Source organism: Panthera pardus, unplaced genomic scaffold, assembly GCF_024362965.1.
Source record: "Panthera pardus isolate Hobbes unplaced genomic scaffold, ASM2436296v1 HiC_scaffold_4, whole genome shotgun sequence".
NCBI classification, from domain to species: Eukaryota; Metazoa; Chordata; class Mammalia; order Carnivora; family Felidae; genus Panthera; species Panthera pardus.
In genome coordinates, this window is record NW_026526969.1 from 12,709,597 (window position 1) to 12,722,638 (window position 13,042).

Genomic DNA, 13,042 nt, shown 5'->3' on the forward strand with positions numbered 1-13,042 from the left:
GAATCCAGCAGACGTCTTTGAGATGGTTCAGGTGTTCATTCAGCTGAGTGGGGCCGGGACGAGGGTGTGCACACAATGGAGGCACGGGTGTGTGGGGGGAGTAGAGGAGACATGGAGGAACTGAGACCACAGGGTCTTAATCCTCTTGAAGGGAGAGGCCAGACTGCCCCATCAGAGTGTTGAGGTTGGGACACTGGATAAGGTGTGAGGGGGGCCGGGAAAGCCGGGAAGGATCTGGAGGAAGAGGAGGAATGAAGAACGTCCCGCTTCCTTGTCATCAAGGGGACGGGAAGGTGAAGGGAAGGAGCGAGGCAGGGCTGGGTGTTGGGACAGAGGCAGGGGACAGGTGACGAAGACGCGGCTGTGTGTCAGCCTCGCCCACCAGATCCTTGGTCATCGGGGACTTTCTAAGTGCAGTGAGGAGCTTCAGGGACAGGACTTCCAAAACACCTGGCTACAACCTCTTCGTTTCAAGATAAACTTGAGCAGATGGTCCAGTTAGATTCCCTCCGCACCTGTCTCCTGCCACTGTAGGATGGGGTGGATGTGGGCAGCCAGCTCGGACCAGAAGCCTTCTAGTCTTTCCTGTCTCCAGAGCTGAGTGTGACCTTGCACTCCAGGACAGCTCAGATGGCGAGACTGAGTGGCAGAAGCCAGCCTTCTGCCCTGATGTCCTCAAGAGTCAAAGAGGACACTTCTCAGGGCTCAGTCCTCGTTTCTTCCTGACATGCTCTCACTTCCTTGGTGACCTTGGCTGCACTCAGAGCAGATGCCCAGCTGGAGCTCTGTCCCACGCAGCTCCTGGGACCTTCCTCTGAGAGTCTGCCTGGTACTCTGCTCCCACCGTGCCCTGGCTCCCCTCCGTGTCCCTGTCACACCTGTCCACCCCCCGCCTGGGCACAGGCCCCTCTCCAGGAACACTGTCCCCTTCAGGCAGTTCTTTGTTGACATCGGCACCTTCCTCAGCTATCGGGCGTCCTCCCGGCCACCTGAGCAGAGAGAGTTCACCAAGTGTCCAGGGGCTGGTGGGGTCACAGATCCAAGGTCAAGACAGAGCTGCCTCTCCGGGCCTCATCCAAACCAGGTCAGGCCAAACAGAGCCAAACTGACGAGCCAAACAAAGCCACTTCCTGTAATTCAGATTCCGTGGCAACCAGCCTGTGCACGTCTCTAAGGATGTCTGTTTCGTTCAGCCATTGTCACGGCCAAATGACTTAATCTAGAACATTTTCTCGTTCGGTTTAAAACAGATTGCTCAGTTTCTTTAGAATTCAGAATACGAAACTCAAAAGTAGTTTCCACAGACTCAGGGATGCTGTACCAACGGCCCTCGAATCTCACGGAGGGCGACCTCGCCTTCTGACTGCAAACAGTTCACACCCCAATGCAAAAACACTTGAAAAAAGAAAAGAAAAGAAAAGAAAAGAAAAGAAAAGAAAAGAAAAGAAAAGAAAAGAAAAGAAAACCTGGCCAAACAAAACCCCTAGACCAGCCCACAGAAAAAAACCAAAGATTAAGGATCTTTCATACACCTGCACACACACACACACACACATACCTTACACAGACTTACAGGTTGTCCGTGATCTACGGGCAATGATGGAGTTCTATGTTTGTGTAAAAGTACGAGCGTGCGTGTTTCCAAAGCTAATGGCATCGTCGGCAGCACATTTGAATGTCTCCCTTTTCCCTTCTGCAAGGGGTTATGAATTTCTTTTTGCATTGTAAGTATTCTTTCCTCAGTATCCGTTTCTATAGCCCTATGGTATTAATTGTCCAGTTAATTATTATTTTTTTTAATGTTTATTTATTTTTGAGAGAAAGAGAGCACGAGCAGGGGAGGGGCAGAGAGACACGGAATCTGAAGCAGCTCCAGGCTCCGAGCTGTCAGCACAGAGCCCGACGCGGGGCTCGAACCCACGAAGCGCGAGATCATGACCTGAGCCGAAGTCAGATGCTTAACCAACTGAGCCACCCAGGTGCTCCAATGATTTTTAAAGGAGAAGTTTCTTGTGCATACTTTCGATCCTTGGGCACGTTCCCAGTTTCCATCTCATTTAGCTCTCCAGGCCACTGGAAGGGATGTCTTCGGGCCGTTTCGTGGGAAACTAGGCCAATGGAGGCTCAGAGAAGCTGTATGGTTTTTTGTTTCTTGTTTGTACCTGGAGTTAGAATTCCTCACCAGGTCCTCTTTAACCAGCAGCCTCTTTCACTGTATCTCAGCTGCCTTTAACTCAGAGACAAATTAAAATTCTCCAGAAGTTATCTCTAAGGCGATTTTCACTTCTAAAATGATCTTTTAATAACTTTGAAGAGCCTAAGCAATCTCTCCAGACTTTAATGTACATTTTATATGCAAACGATGCTGGAATTCATAAAGAAGCTTGATGTGTTGTTATGACTTAAATCACTGGTTCTCAAACTTTGTTCCTTGGAGCTGGGGTGCCCTGGGGCCATCACAGCACAGAGCACAGGGTGAAGAGGGCAAGTGGGAGTGTCCTCTGCCCATGTGGGCTTGGACCATCCCCGCTCTGATTGCCTGTGACTTTTCGTACTGGGGGGGGCGGTCTCTGACTGTATGTGCAGGGACGGTCTTTTTGAGAGAAGTATTTTGCTGCTAATAAATCAAATATAACAGACTAAGATGTTCTCTGTGAGTTTAGGACAGAATTGAAGACCTCAGATTCTATAATGAGATGATTGCAAAGGCGTGATCCCGTGGTCTAGCCTTACAGCCAGGCTCTGCTATTCAAAGGAATGAAGCAGAGAATTTGGCCCATGTACGATTTTAGGTGGCTTAGAAGAAGAATGTGTGTTAAAAATAGGAAAACACAGATAGATTAAAATCCGCCTCAGGGGACAGCAGAGTAGAGTGTGGCCCTGGTGAAGGGCTGCCCCGGGGGGGAAGAAAGAGCAGAGAGGGCAACATGGGGACAGGGGCATCCACTCTAGCGGCCACTGGCCACACGTGGCTCATGAGCACAGGGAAGTGGCAAGTTTCAGCAGGGAACCTCCGTGGGGGCTGGGGACAGGGAGACAGGGGTGAAGCTGGAGGGGGTGGTGCTGCTCAGAGGAGTGGGGCTTGGTAGCCACGGTTAGGATTTTGGACTTTGTCTTAAGAGAAATGGAAGCCACTGGCGGTAGTAAGAGGACAGCCAGAAGGACGGAGAGGGAACAGAACGTGCATGCAGAGAGCAGTGCAGAGGGCGCAGGGGGCCAGGAGGGAGAGGAGGAGGAGGCGGACAGCTCGGGCTCAGGCACGGCTGGGGAGGCAGAGGGACGTGGATGGAGTCTGGAGGTCTTTGGGAGGTGACACTGGCAGGTCTCGGGTTGGGTCTGGTTACCCCAATTAAGGGACACAGCCTCAACCAACAGCATCGGGCAGAGAGGCTGCTGTGTGAGTCTGGAACCAGGGCAAAGAAACACGTGCACTCCCACCTGGTTCTTGTGTGACACTCGCTCTCGGATACGGCCACCGCGCTGCAAGGAGGCCCAAGCACCCCACAGAGGCCACGCGGGGATGCCAAGTGTAGGTGCCCGGGCGCCCTGGTGAGGTTGGGGCCTGTGGGCCAGGTGCCAGACGTTTGAGCAAAGACCTCCCCTCCCAAGTCACCTCTCCCTCCTGCCGCAATGCCAGCGCCTGGCCTCCAGCCGAGGCCCCCAGGTGGGAGGGCAGCAGACCCTTCTGTCCCCGCTGCGCCCGGCCCAATTCCAGACTCACAGAATCCACGCACAGAACAGCGCCATCTGGGCTCTCGGGTCTTGGGGGGGCGGCGCCTCCTGGGATGCCCCTGACCTCTCGGCCTCTGACGCACAGCCTCACCTCCTGGGTGGAGGCCTCCCTTGGGCCAGGGAGCCCGTGCGGGCGGCTGCCGGGAACGGCTTGCTTTGGTTAGGCCGAGCCTTCTCGTGTTTTTATCCCGAGAGGGTCTTTGGGACCGTTGCACACCCTCTAAAGCTCAAACTAATTAAGCTTCAAATTAATTAAAAACATAAGGCAATTGATCTGAAAAGCCATGTACTGAGAGCAGAAAGGAGGTGGAACCCAAGCCTTAGATGGAGGGCTGGAGGCTGCTCTGCCCACCGAGTGGCTCCTGTGGGGGATGTGGCCGTTTCCAGTCAGGGCCCCTGCTGCTTTCCTCCACGTCAAGGGGGCCTCGGTTCTGGAATGTTCCACCGCACCACCGTGTGCATGAGGTCCCCGCTGCTGCTTCTCGGAGCCTGACAACCAGCCCATCTGTTAGATGAAGGCAAAGCCAGGCCAGACGAGGCCCGGGAAGTGACCCTTGCCCTGATGCAGTTGGAAAAGGTCCTGATAAGGAGCGCCGCTCCTACGTCTGCAGGCCCCCGTGTTCCCGACCCATCACATGCGTGAGCTCGTTCTGCTGTCAGAGCGACTCCATGCCGGGGAAGGTGCTGGGGGTGGGGGACTCACCCCTGGAAGGGCACCCAGTGCCCCTGAATGGGTCAACTTAAAACAGTTCACTTTATGTGATGTGAATCTCACCTCCATAAATGATGGACACATCAACAAAACAAACGCCTCCACGGAGCTGACTGTTACAAGCCATTGGAAGGGGAAGGACTTTGGGCCCAGAGGTGACTGGCTTGGCTCCCAGCAAGTTCATGGGGGACCCGGGATCTAAATCCAGGTTTTAGCTCAGAGTCCGAGCTTTTTTTTTTTTTTTTTTAAAGTTTATTTATTTATTCTGAGAGAGAGAGAGAGGGAGAGAGAGCGCCAGAGAATGGAATCAGGGCAGGGGCAGAAGGAGAAGGAGACAATTCCGAGCAGGCTCCATGCTGTCAGCGCAGAGCCTGATGCAGGGCTTGAACCCATGAATCGTGAGATCATGACCCGAGTGGAAACCAAGAATCAGACACTTAACTGACTGAACCACCCAGGTGCCCCAGCTTTTGGTTTTCTTTTAAAGGTTCCCCCACCTCTGCCTGTCCTGATCATTTCCACACTACCTCAGTTACAGTCGCTGTATGATAGGCCCCATCGTAGGTCTAACTCGGTAGCACAAACCCTCCGACTTTCTCCTCCTCCTGAGTCTTTCCCCTTCTCCACCATCGCCCTGTCCATGTCCAGCCTTCTGCATTTCCCTGTGAATTTTGGTGAAACTCCCCTAGAAGACCGTTTGGCAGGACCTCCCCGAGCTGAACCTGTTTGCACCCCACACCCCGGAAGTCCCACTCGGGGCCACGCCCTCGAATGAAACGCAAGCGCAGGTTCACCAAAAGACACGTACCGGCACGTTCCTGTTCAGCGGCACAGTTCAGGGAGGCCCCAAGCCGGAAACTGCGTGGCCGCCGGTAGGGGGCGGTTGAGTGCGTTGTGCACGGTCACACCTTGGACTGCTGCCCGGTGGTGGAAATGAAGGAGTTACCGCCACACGTGGATGAATGTCACAAACGTAACGTTCAGGGGGTGAACGAAGGCAGACAGAGTTGGAGTCATCCGTGTGATTGCATTTCTGCAAAACACAAAACCAGCCTCAGCTCATCTGTGCTGTTGGAAATCGAGAGAGAGGGTAGCATTTGGGGGCACAGTTGACCGGAAGGGGGCCCGGGAGGCTTCTGGGGTTCCCGTCACCTTCTCCTCCTGGATCTGGGTCCACGGCCGGATGGGGTTTGGGAAAATACACTGAGCTTCACGCTTGTCTTCTGTTTACATCTGCACGTAGGTGACGCCTCCGTAAAAGGTTTTTAAAAATAGGGGTGGGGGCGGGGGGGGGGGGCGTTTCGCTGCTTTCCAAAGGAAGGACAGCTAGCGAACTGTCCCTTAGAAGCCTCCTGAACGGTACAAACGGGCAGCCCTGGGGGTGGACATTCTCTGGTCCACGTGGCTCCTCCAGGTCCTGTCCCCTCGACCTTAATGCCCTCCTCTTCTCTCCACCTCCTCCCAGCCGGGAGTACCCTATTCATCTTGTTTCTCCAATCTCATCTACGTGTGAGAGAACATTCTAGTTCTCGGGGCCCAGGCTTTTGAAACTCAAAAAGCCAAGAAATGACCGTCTCAGTCTGTTCAGATACCACAACAGGGAGGGGGTGGGGTAGCTCTTCTCACTGTCCTGCAGGCTGGACGTCCAGGTTCAAGCCACCTGCACGGTCATGTTCTGGTGAAGGCCTTCCTGGTTCATAGATGGCGGCCTGTCCCGCCGTGTCCTTATGGGGGGGGGGGGGCAGGGCGGGGAGCTCTGTGGGGCCTCTTGACGTGAATCCCGTGTTATAAGAACCCTCCACCTTCACAACCCGAGCACCTCCCAAACGCCCAACTTCCTAACACCATCACCTTTGGGGGTTAGGACTTGAACTCGCGAATTTTGGGGGGCCAATCTCTCAGAGGGTAGCTATGACTCACTTTCTTTCCGCATTTCTGCTTTGCCATTTATTTACTGAAGCACGACCGGCAAGGTCGAAGGAACTATCAGGCACGAAAAGGTAACCAGTGAGGTTTTGAAATCAGGCGGAGGTGATGGCTCGATCCCATTGTGAATGTGCCAAATTCCACCAGACTTCACCCTCTAAAAAAGTTCGTCTTATGTATGTGAATTTCAGCCCAATAAGAAAAAGAAGGGCATTCGTTAATAATTCAAAAACGGTATCGCATCGCATTACGGCATATTCTCTGAGCCAGGTGGAGGGGTGAACCCTGCACCTTTAAATCCATCCTTGTTAATTGCGGTGAGCTGAAGCTTCCGGCTGTAGCAAAGCAACTTTATGTGATTAATTTAGCAAATGTCATGGTCAAGAGGACAAGCTGTGGGGCAGGCTGAATGGGGTCGAGGCTCGGCTCTGCCACTTACGAGTTCTGTGACCCTGGCAAGATTTTTGATTAAAACAAAATTGTTCAATTATTATCAACGGCCCGAGAGGAAATGCCTGACTATTCTCCCACTGCCTGTGTTTAACTTGTAACGTCTGATGAACTTTCACCCGAAGAAATGGCGAGTCCAGCCACGAAACATCCAAGAAGGAAGAGGGTAGTCAGATGTCATAACGTCCCCTGCATGGTTCCAAACGTTAAAAAAATGAACCACCGGCCGACGAAGAACGCTTCTGGGAGTCACAGATCCTGAAATTCTTTGCGCTTCTGTCTCTTTATCAGTGAATCGGGAAGTGATAACCCACCCTGTATCGGGGCAGGGACAAGGCGGTTCGGTGCCCGTCTCGGCAGAGGGGAGCTTTGCTGCTATTGTTGTGACGATTATTTCTATTAATTCATCTGTCGGTTTTGAGTGAGCTCCGTGAGGGCAGGAACTTGTTTTCTAGAACTGGAGACTCCGCTTTTAATAGAGTGCCCAGCACTTGATAAATAGTTCAGTGAGTAATTGGATGAATTATGTTAATATTAAAATCCCCCAAAGTCTACGCTTTTATCTCTGAGGCTGGAGACTGAACACTTCTGTCTGCTATGCCAGTTCTCAAATTCTTTGTGACCCCCTCGTGGTGCCCAGCAGGGCGCCCAGGAGGCTCTAAGAACACTTTGGTTGAATGAATGGTTGCATCACGACGGACACTTTTTTTTTTTTTTTTAAAGTTTATTCATTTTTGAGAGACAGAGAGAGACAGAGCATGAGCGGGGAAGGGGCAGAGAGAGAGGGAGACACAGGATCCGAAGCAGGCTCCAGGCTCCGAGCCGTCGGCACAGAGCCCGATGTGGGGCCCGAACTCACGAACCCGTGAGGTCACGATCTGAGCCGAAGTCGGACGCTTAACCCACTGAGCCACCCAGGCGCCCCAACGATGGACACTCTTATGGCTCTTTGCATACAGAGATTTTGATGAGCGTTACTTTGTGGTTGGAGAGAAGTATCCCTCGGGAGTCGAGCCTGGTGCGTAGAGCCCCTGATGCTCTGGGTGAGTCTGGGGAGTGTCAGCTGGTGGCACCGGCCAGCTTTGTCCCCGGCAGCTCGGGGAACCACGCAGCTCCGACCGGCTCCCGTGTCGTGGACCCACCAGCAGGGCTGGCTGAGCCGAACACACGGCCTGTGTGTCTTTTCCGTGGACGGCTCATCCTCGCGGCAGGAGTCACTCCTTACACGTGGAATCCTGCCAGGACTGGAGGGCCAGCCTCGGGGTGGGCAGTGATTGCTGTCCGGGGGCCCCCTGGGACCGCAGAGCTCTGAGGGGTTGGCGTGGACCAGTGTGCATGGCTGAGGCCGCAGCAGACCGTGGCTGTGAGCGTCTGAGGCCAGAGAAGCTCCCGAGAAGACGAAGCCGGCGATCCAGCAGGACCGGCACAGGGAAGCGGCCAGGGTGGTGGACACAGGCTGTCACCTTCTGCTTGTTGACAATGCTCTACCTCTGGCTTCTCCTGCCATTTCCGTAAGTAACTCTGACTTTTGCAGAACCCCACTTTGGTGCATGACTCACTGGCAGCCCTGATGGCCCTCCTCCGTTTTCTGAGAGGGAGAGAGGGAGAGAGGGAGAGAGGGAGAGAGGGAGAGAGAGAATCCCAAGAGGGGCACAGGGGGAGACAGAGAGAGAGAAGCGGGGTTCACCCGAAGCGGGGCTCAAGCTCACCCAATGTGGGACTTGAGCTCAGACAGTGAGATCGTGACCTGAGTCCGGGTCAGATGCTTAACGAATGAGCCACCCAGGCGCCACGTCCTCCTCCTTTATGGTGACCCATCTGTCCCCCAGTAAAAGGATGCTTCCACCTCCTGTGTGCCAGGGCCCGGCCAGGTCACCACGGGGAGCCCCATGCCACCCTCACGTTCTGATGAGCAAGTCTTGTCTGCCCAGTTACCTGAACGCTTGACTGCATTTTGCCTTCGTCTTTCAAAATAGTACTCTTACAAATGACCTACTGCTAAAGCTGGGAGCTGGGGGGCTTCAAACAGAAACGTGTTCTCCCGCAGGTTCAAAATCCAGGCGTCCACAGGCCCACGTTCCCCTGAGGGCTCCAGGGGAGGATCCTTTCCTGCCTCCTCCAGGTTCCGGGGGCCCCTGGGCTTCCTTAGCTTGTGGCCGCGTCGCTCCGATCTCTGCCCCCCGTCTTCACACAACCTTCATCCGTGTGGCGCCCCTTGTCTCCAATCTCGCTTCCTTCTCTTACAAGGACACTGGCCATCGGGTACGAGACCCAGACGCAGGATGAGCTCATCTCAAGATTCTTCATCACGGCCTCAAGGACACGGTCTCCGAGTGAGGTCACATTCGCGGGGGCCTGCAGTGCGGGCTGGGGCGTATCTTCATGAGCGACACTGTGGCCGCCGAGGACGAGGAAAGCGCTTGAACGGATTCCTCTCTCACTGCCTGGCAGACAGCGGGGTCACGTAGCCTGGAGAAGGAGGTCAACTATTCCCACTTAGGATTATGCCGGTAACTTCCGTCTGCTAATGTGTTTTCCTCCCAACCTTGGTCGTCCTATTTTTGAACTTACACACACCTTTACAGAGAAACTTCTCAAGCGTTAGCTCTAGGCTCCCAGCTGCAGATCCGGGGGTTGGAGGTCCGATCGACTGGCCGCTATCCTGGGTGGGGGGAACGGGAAGGGACAGTTGGGTTGCGTCCAGCGCCTGGAACTGAAGGAGGCCCCGTATGCAGCAGACAGGTACTAAATTCTTAGCGACGGCTATTAAAATGATGTGAAAAACACAACCGCACCAGGAGGTTTGGGATTCCTGTCATCCACACGTGAATTACCATCTGGCAGGTAGAGGACGGTATCCAGGAATGAGAGGGAGCCCGGGGGAAAGATGTTGCAAGGAGAGATATTTATACATTCCCTTCTTTTGGCTAAAAGGTCGTTGGAAAGCCGGAGGTCCCCTCCCTCCCTCACCTGCTTCTAAATTGGGCGGACTCTCCTATTTAAATCTCTGCGAAAGTTTTGATTCTTTATGATAACATCATCCATTACGGAAGGCCTACTTTGGAGATCTAGGCATGGCCGCCACCTGCCTTGTAATTTATCCGCCTTCGCGTTTCATTTGGGATTTGGAAGGCCGAGATAGGTCAGAAGCTACACGCTTCTGCCTTTTTCGGTTTGGATTTACTGTCAGATGCAGCAACAGAGAACGAAGGCTGCAAATCCCCGCTCTCACCCCTCGGGCCCTGCAGAAGACTTGGGAAAATTCCTTATCAAAAATCAGATGCAGACATCCCTTCTCCATATTCAAGGACAGCGGCCTCGGGCAGGCCCGTCATCTGCTTTCACAAGGCTTTATCGAACCCTCAGACTCGGAATATTTTTCAGGTTGTAAATCTAACACTAGGCGTAGTATGAAAATACTATGTTCCTTGCATCAAAACATCACTCGTGTTTATAATTAGCTTCCTATCTGCACCCCTTTGTTCCTACTTTCCTGAGACGCCCTTATTTCCCAGGACCGCACAGATGGACCTCACGTTGTGTTTCCCACTTTCCCCCTCCTTCCTTCCTGTTTCTCGTAGTGTGGCCTTGATCACGTTGGTTCTCCTCTTGAATGTCTCATGGGCCACGTCGTGGCCACGATGCTCTGAGCATCTGACTCCCCTTCTTCTCCCGGTTCCCCGTAAATGAGGCGCCCGAAACCGTTTCTCCAGACATGCCTTCATGGCTCTCTTTCGTGCAAATTTTACTAACTGGCTCCCAAAACCGTCTGTCGTCAGGTGTTCATGGGCCCGGCTTGGAGACTCCCAGGGAGATAGTAAGACCGCTTAGAATAAGAGACAGGTCCAATAAGATTATGGGAAAAGAAAAACGAATCAAAGCCATGAAAAAGAACAAGTAAGATTCCTCAAGGACTAAGCTACTGTGATTACATTTTAAAACTTGCACCGGAAATCCTTGTGGTCTGGGCAGTGAGGGAAATAGCACTGCCCGAGTCATGTTATTTAGTGGGGAATAAAGCTGGCTTGTTTGTCATTTTCTGGTTTTAAACTATAAAAGGACTTTCTCGGTGGATGTCATACAAGGGACGATGCTGAGTAACACAAAATGCAAAACAGAGACGACCTTGACCTGAAAGCTTCCTGCCCACCCCCCCACTCCCCGGGACCCGAGACATCCCCTCCTTGGGGACACTGCTGTGTGCCTGAACTACAATGCCCCCCGCCATGGGACTGAACGGGCCGACCACCCGAGCACAGGGGACAGAGGCGCCCGTTCCTTGTGGGGCAGCACCGGCCGAGCTCCGGCATAGACTCTGCTCTCCAACTACCTTCTGCTCCCTGTTGGTGCCACGAGGGGCGTGGGGTGGGCTCCGGGCCGACTGCTCCCTGGAGCCACTCTGGGTCTCTGACGATAAGACAAGCTCATTAATTTTACCTGGGAAAGTGGGCAGCAAGCGGGTTTTTCCACAACCTTGGCTTCACCGCTGGCCAAAAATCATTACCTGGCCCAAGGGAAGGCCTCAAAAATGATGATGTGACGTCCGTGACCAATCAGCAAACCTCAGCCTCACCTTGGTTTACCTGTCCCTTGACCTTGGGGCTTTCCCTTTCTTGGTTTCTTCCCTCGTGTTGGTAGAGGGCACCTTCTTATTTTTATTTATTCCCAGGCTTACTGAGATGTAATTTACAAAGGACACTGTGAAGGCGTCAGGTGCACAACGCGACCGCCCAGCTACGTGCATACACAGCAGAGTGCTTCTCACGGGAAGGTTGCTTAACTCACCCTTTGCCTCACGTCTGGAGCTTTCTGAGAAGAGATGCATCATGGTACTTTTTTTTTTTTCCTTTAAGAGCTTGCACACCTGAATGTGATTCTGCTTGGGGGCTAGTTTAAGCATACAATTGTAGGAAGGTCCGTAGGCTTGGCGTAAAGCTCATCACTCCCTCGGTGTGGGGGTGGGGGTGCTCATCTGGCCAGCTGACCAAAAACTGGGCAGCGGCTTGGCCAAGGGGACCCATAAAATTAACCATCACAGGAACAAAAAGACATTTCCCCCCTTTTTGCCTAGAAGAGAACTCCCCCTGGGCTATTACTGCTGGGTGAGTGCTGTCTGAACCCCCTCTTTTGCTGCGTATGGTTGCAAATCCCAGCTTAGTTCCTTAGTAAAAATGCTCCTTTTCGCGGGGGGACGTTCTGGGGTTTCAGACTTTCCAGAAATGGTGCCAGAGGCCCCACCCAGCAGTGGCCAGGTGTAGCCCAGGGCTCTCTTGTCTGCTGTGAGGAGTCTCAGGTTTCCCCTCAGCTGGCAGCCCGGCCCTCTGGCTGATTCAGCCCAGGACTTCCTCTTCCAACTTGTAAGCATCACCGAGAGGCTTTTTTCTTTCCTGGCAGGTGCAGATTCCCAGGGAGGCACAATCGTACTTGGTATTGGGAGAAGCGCGTCCAGGGGGACCCTGGTAGAGGCTCGTCAAGCTCGGTGTGCTAGAGTCAGGCTGTTCTGTTCCTGGCACACGCTCTTAAGGAGCCTTGTTTCCCTGGATGGTTCTGGAACTTCAGTTTCCCGAGCAGCCTGAGATTCACCTTTGGGGAGTTTGCACACATTTGCAAACTCTCCCCCCCCCCCCCCCCTTATTTCCAAGGCTGCTTTTCTTCGGGCACCTTCTCAGGAGGCGCCCTGGGGCTGACTTGAGCAGGGAGGGAGTGTAACTGAGGTGAGATGGTGCTTGTCTATTGATTTCAAGTTTCAACCTCCCAATGAGGTGTGTGTGTGTGTGTGTGTGTGTGTGTGTGTGTGTGTTTAACACAAAGGGAGAATCACTGATACGCTAGAAAAGAGATGCTTTGGCAAAATTATTAGGAAGTTAATGTAACAATAGACTCGACACACAGACGGAATGCTGGTGGGGCTGTTGAGGCTAATCCAGCTGTGATCCTTCGCCCCAGGCCGGGCCCCTGCGCGGAAGGTTAGGCGCTCACGACCAGAAGGCCAGCAGCCAGGGTCTCTACTGCAGGAGGCTCTCTGCTTTGGATTTCCTTTCCTGCAGACCTGACCTGATCCTTGTTTCTGAAATCCCACTTCTCCCGCTCAGGCCCTCAGTGCCCAATTACTGCCTAAGAACTTCCTGGACTTCCTTCCTCCGAAAAAAAAAACCCAAAAAAAACCAAAAAAAAAAAAAAAAAAAAACCCCGACAACAATAATTTCCTTTCCACTTTTCCCA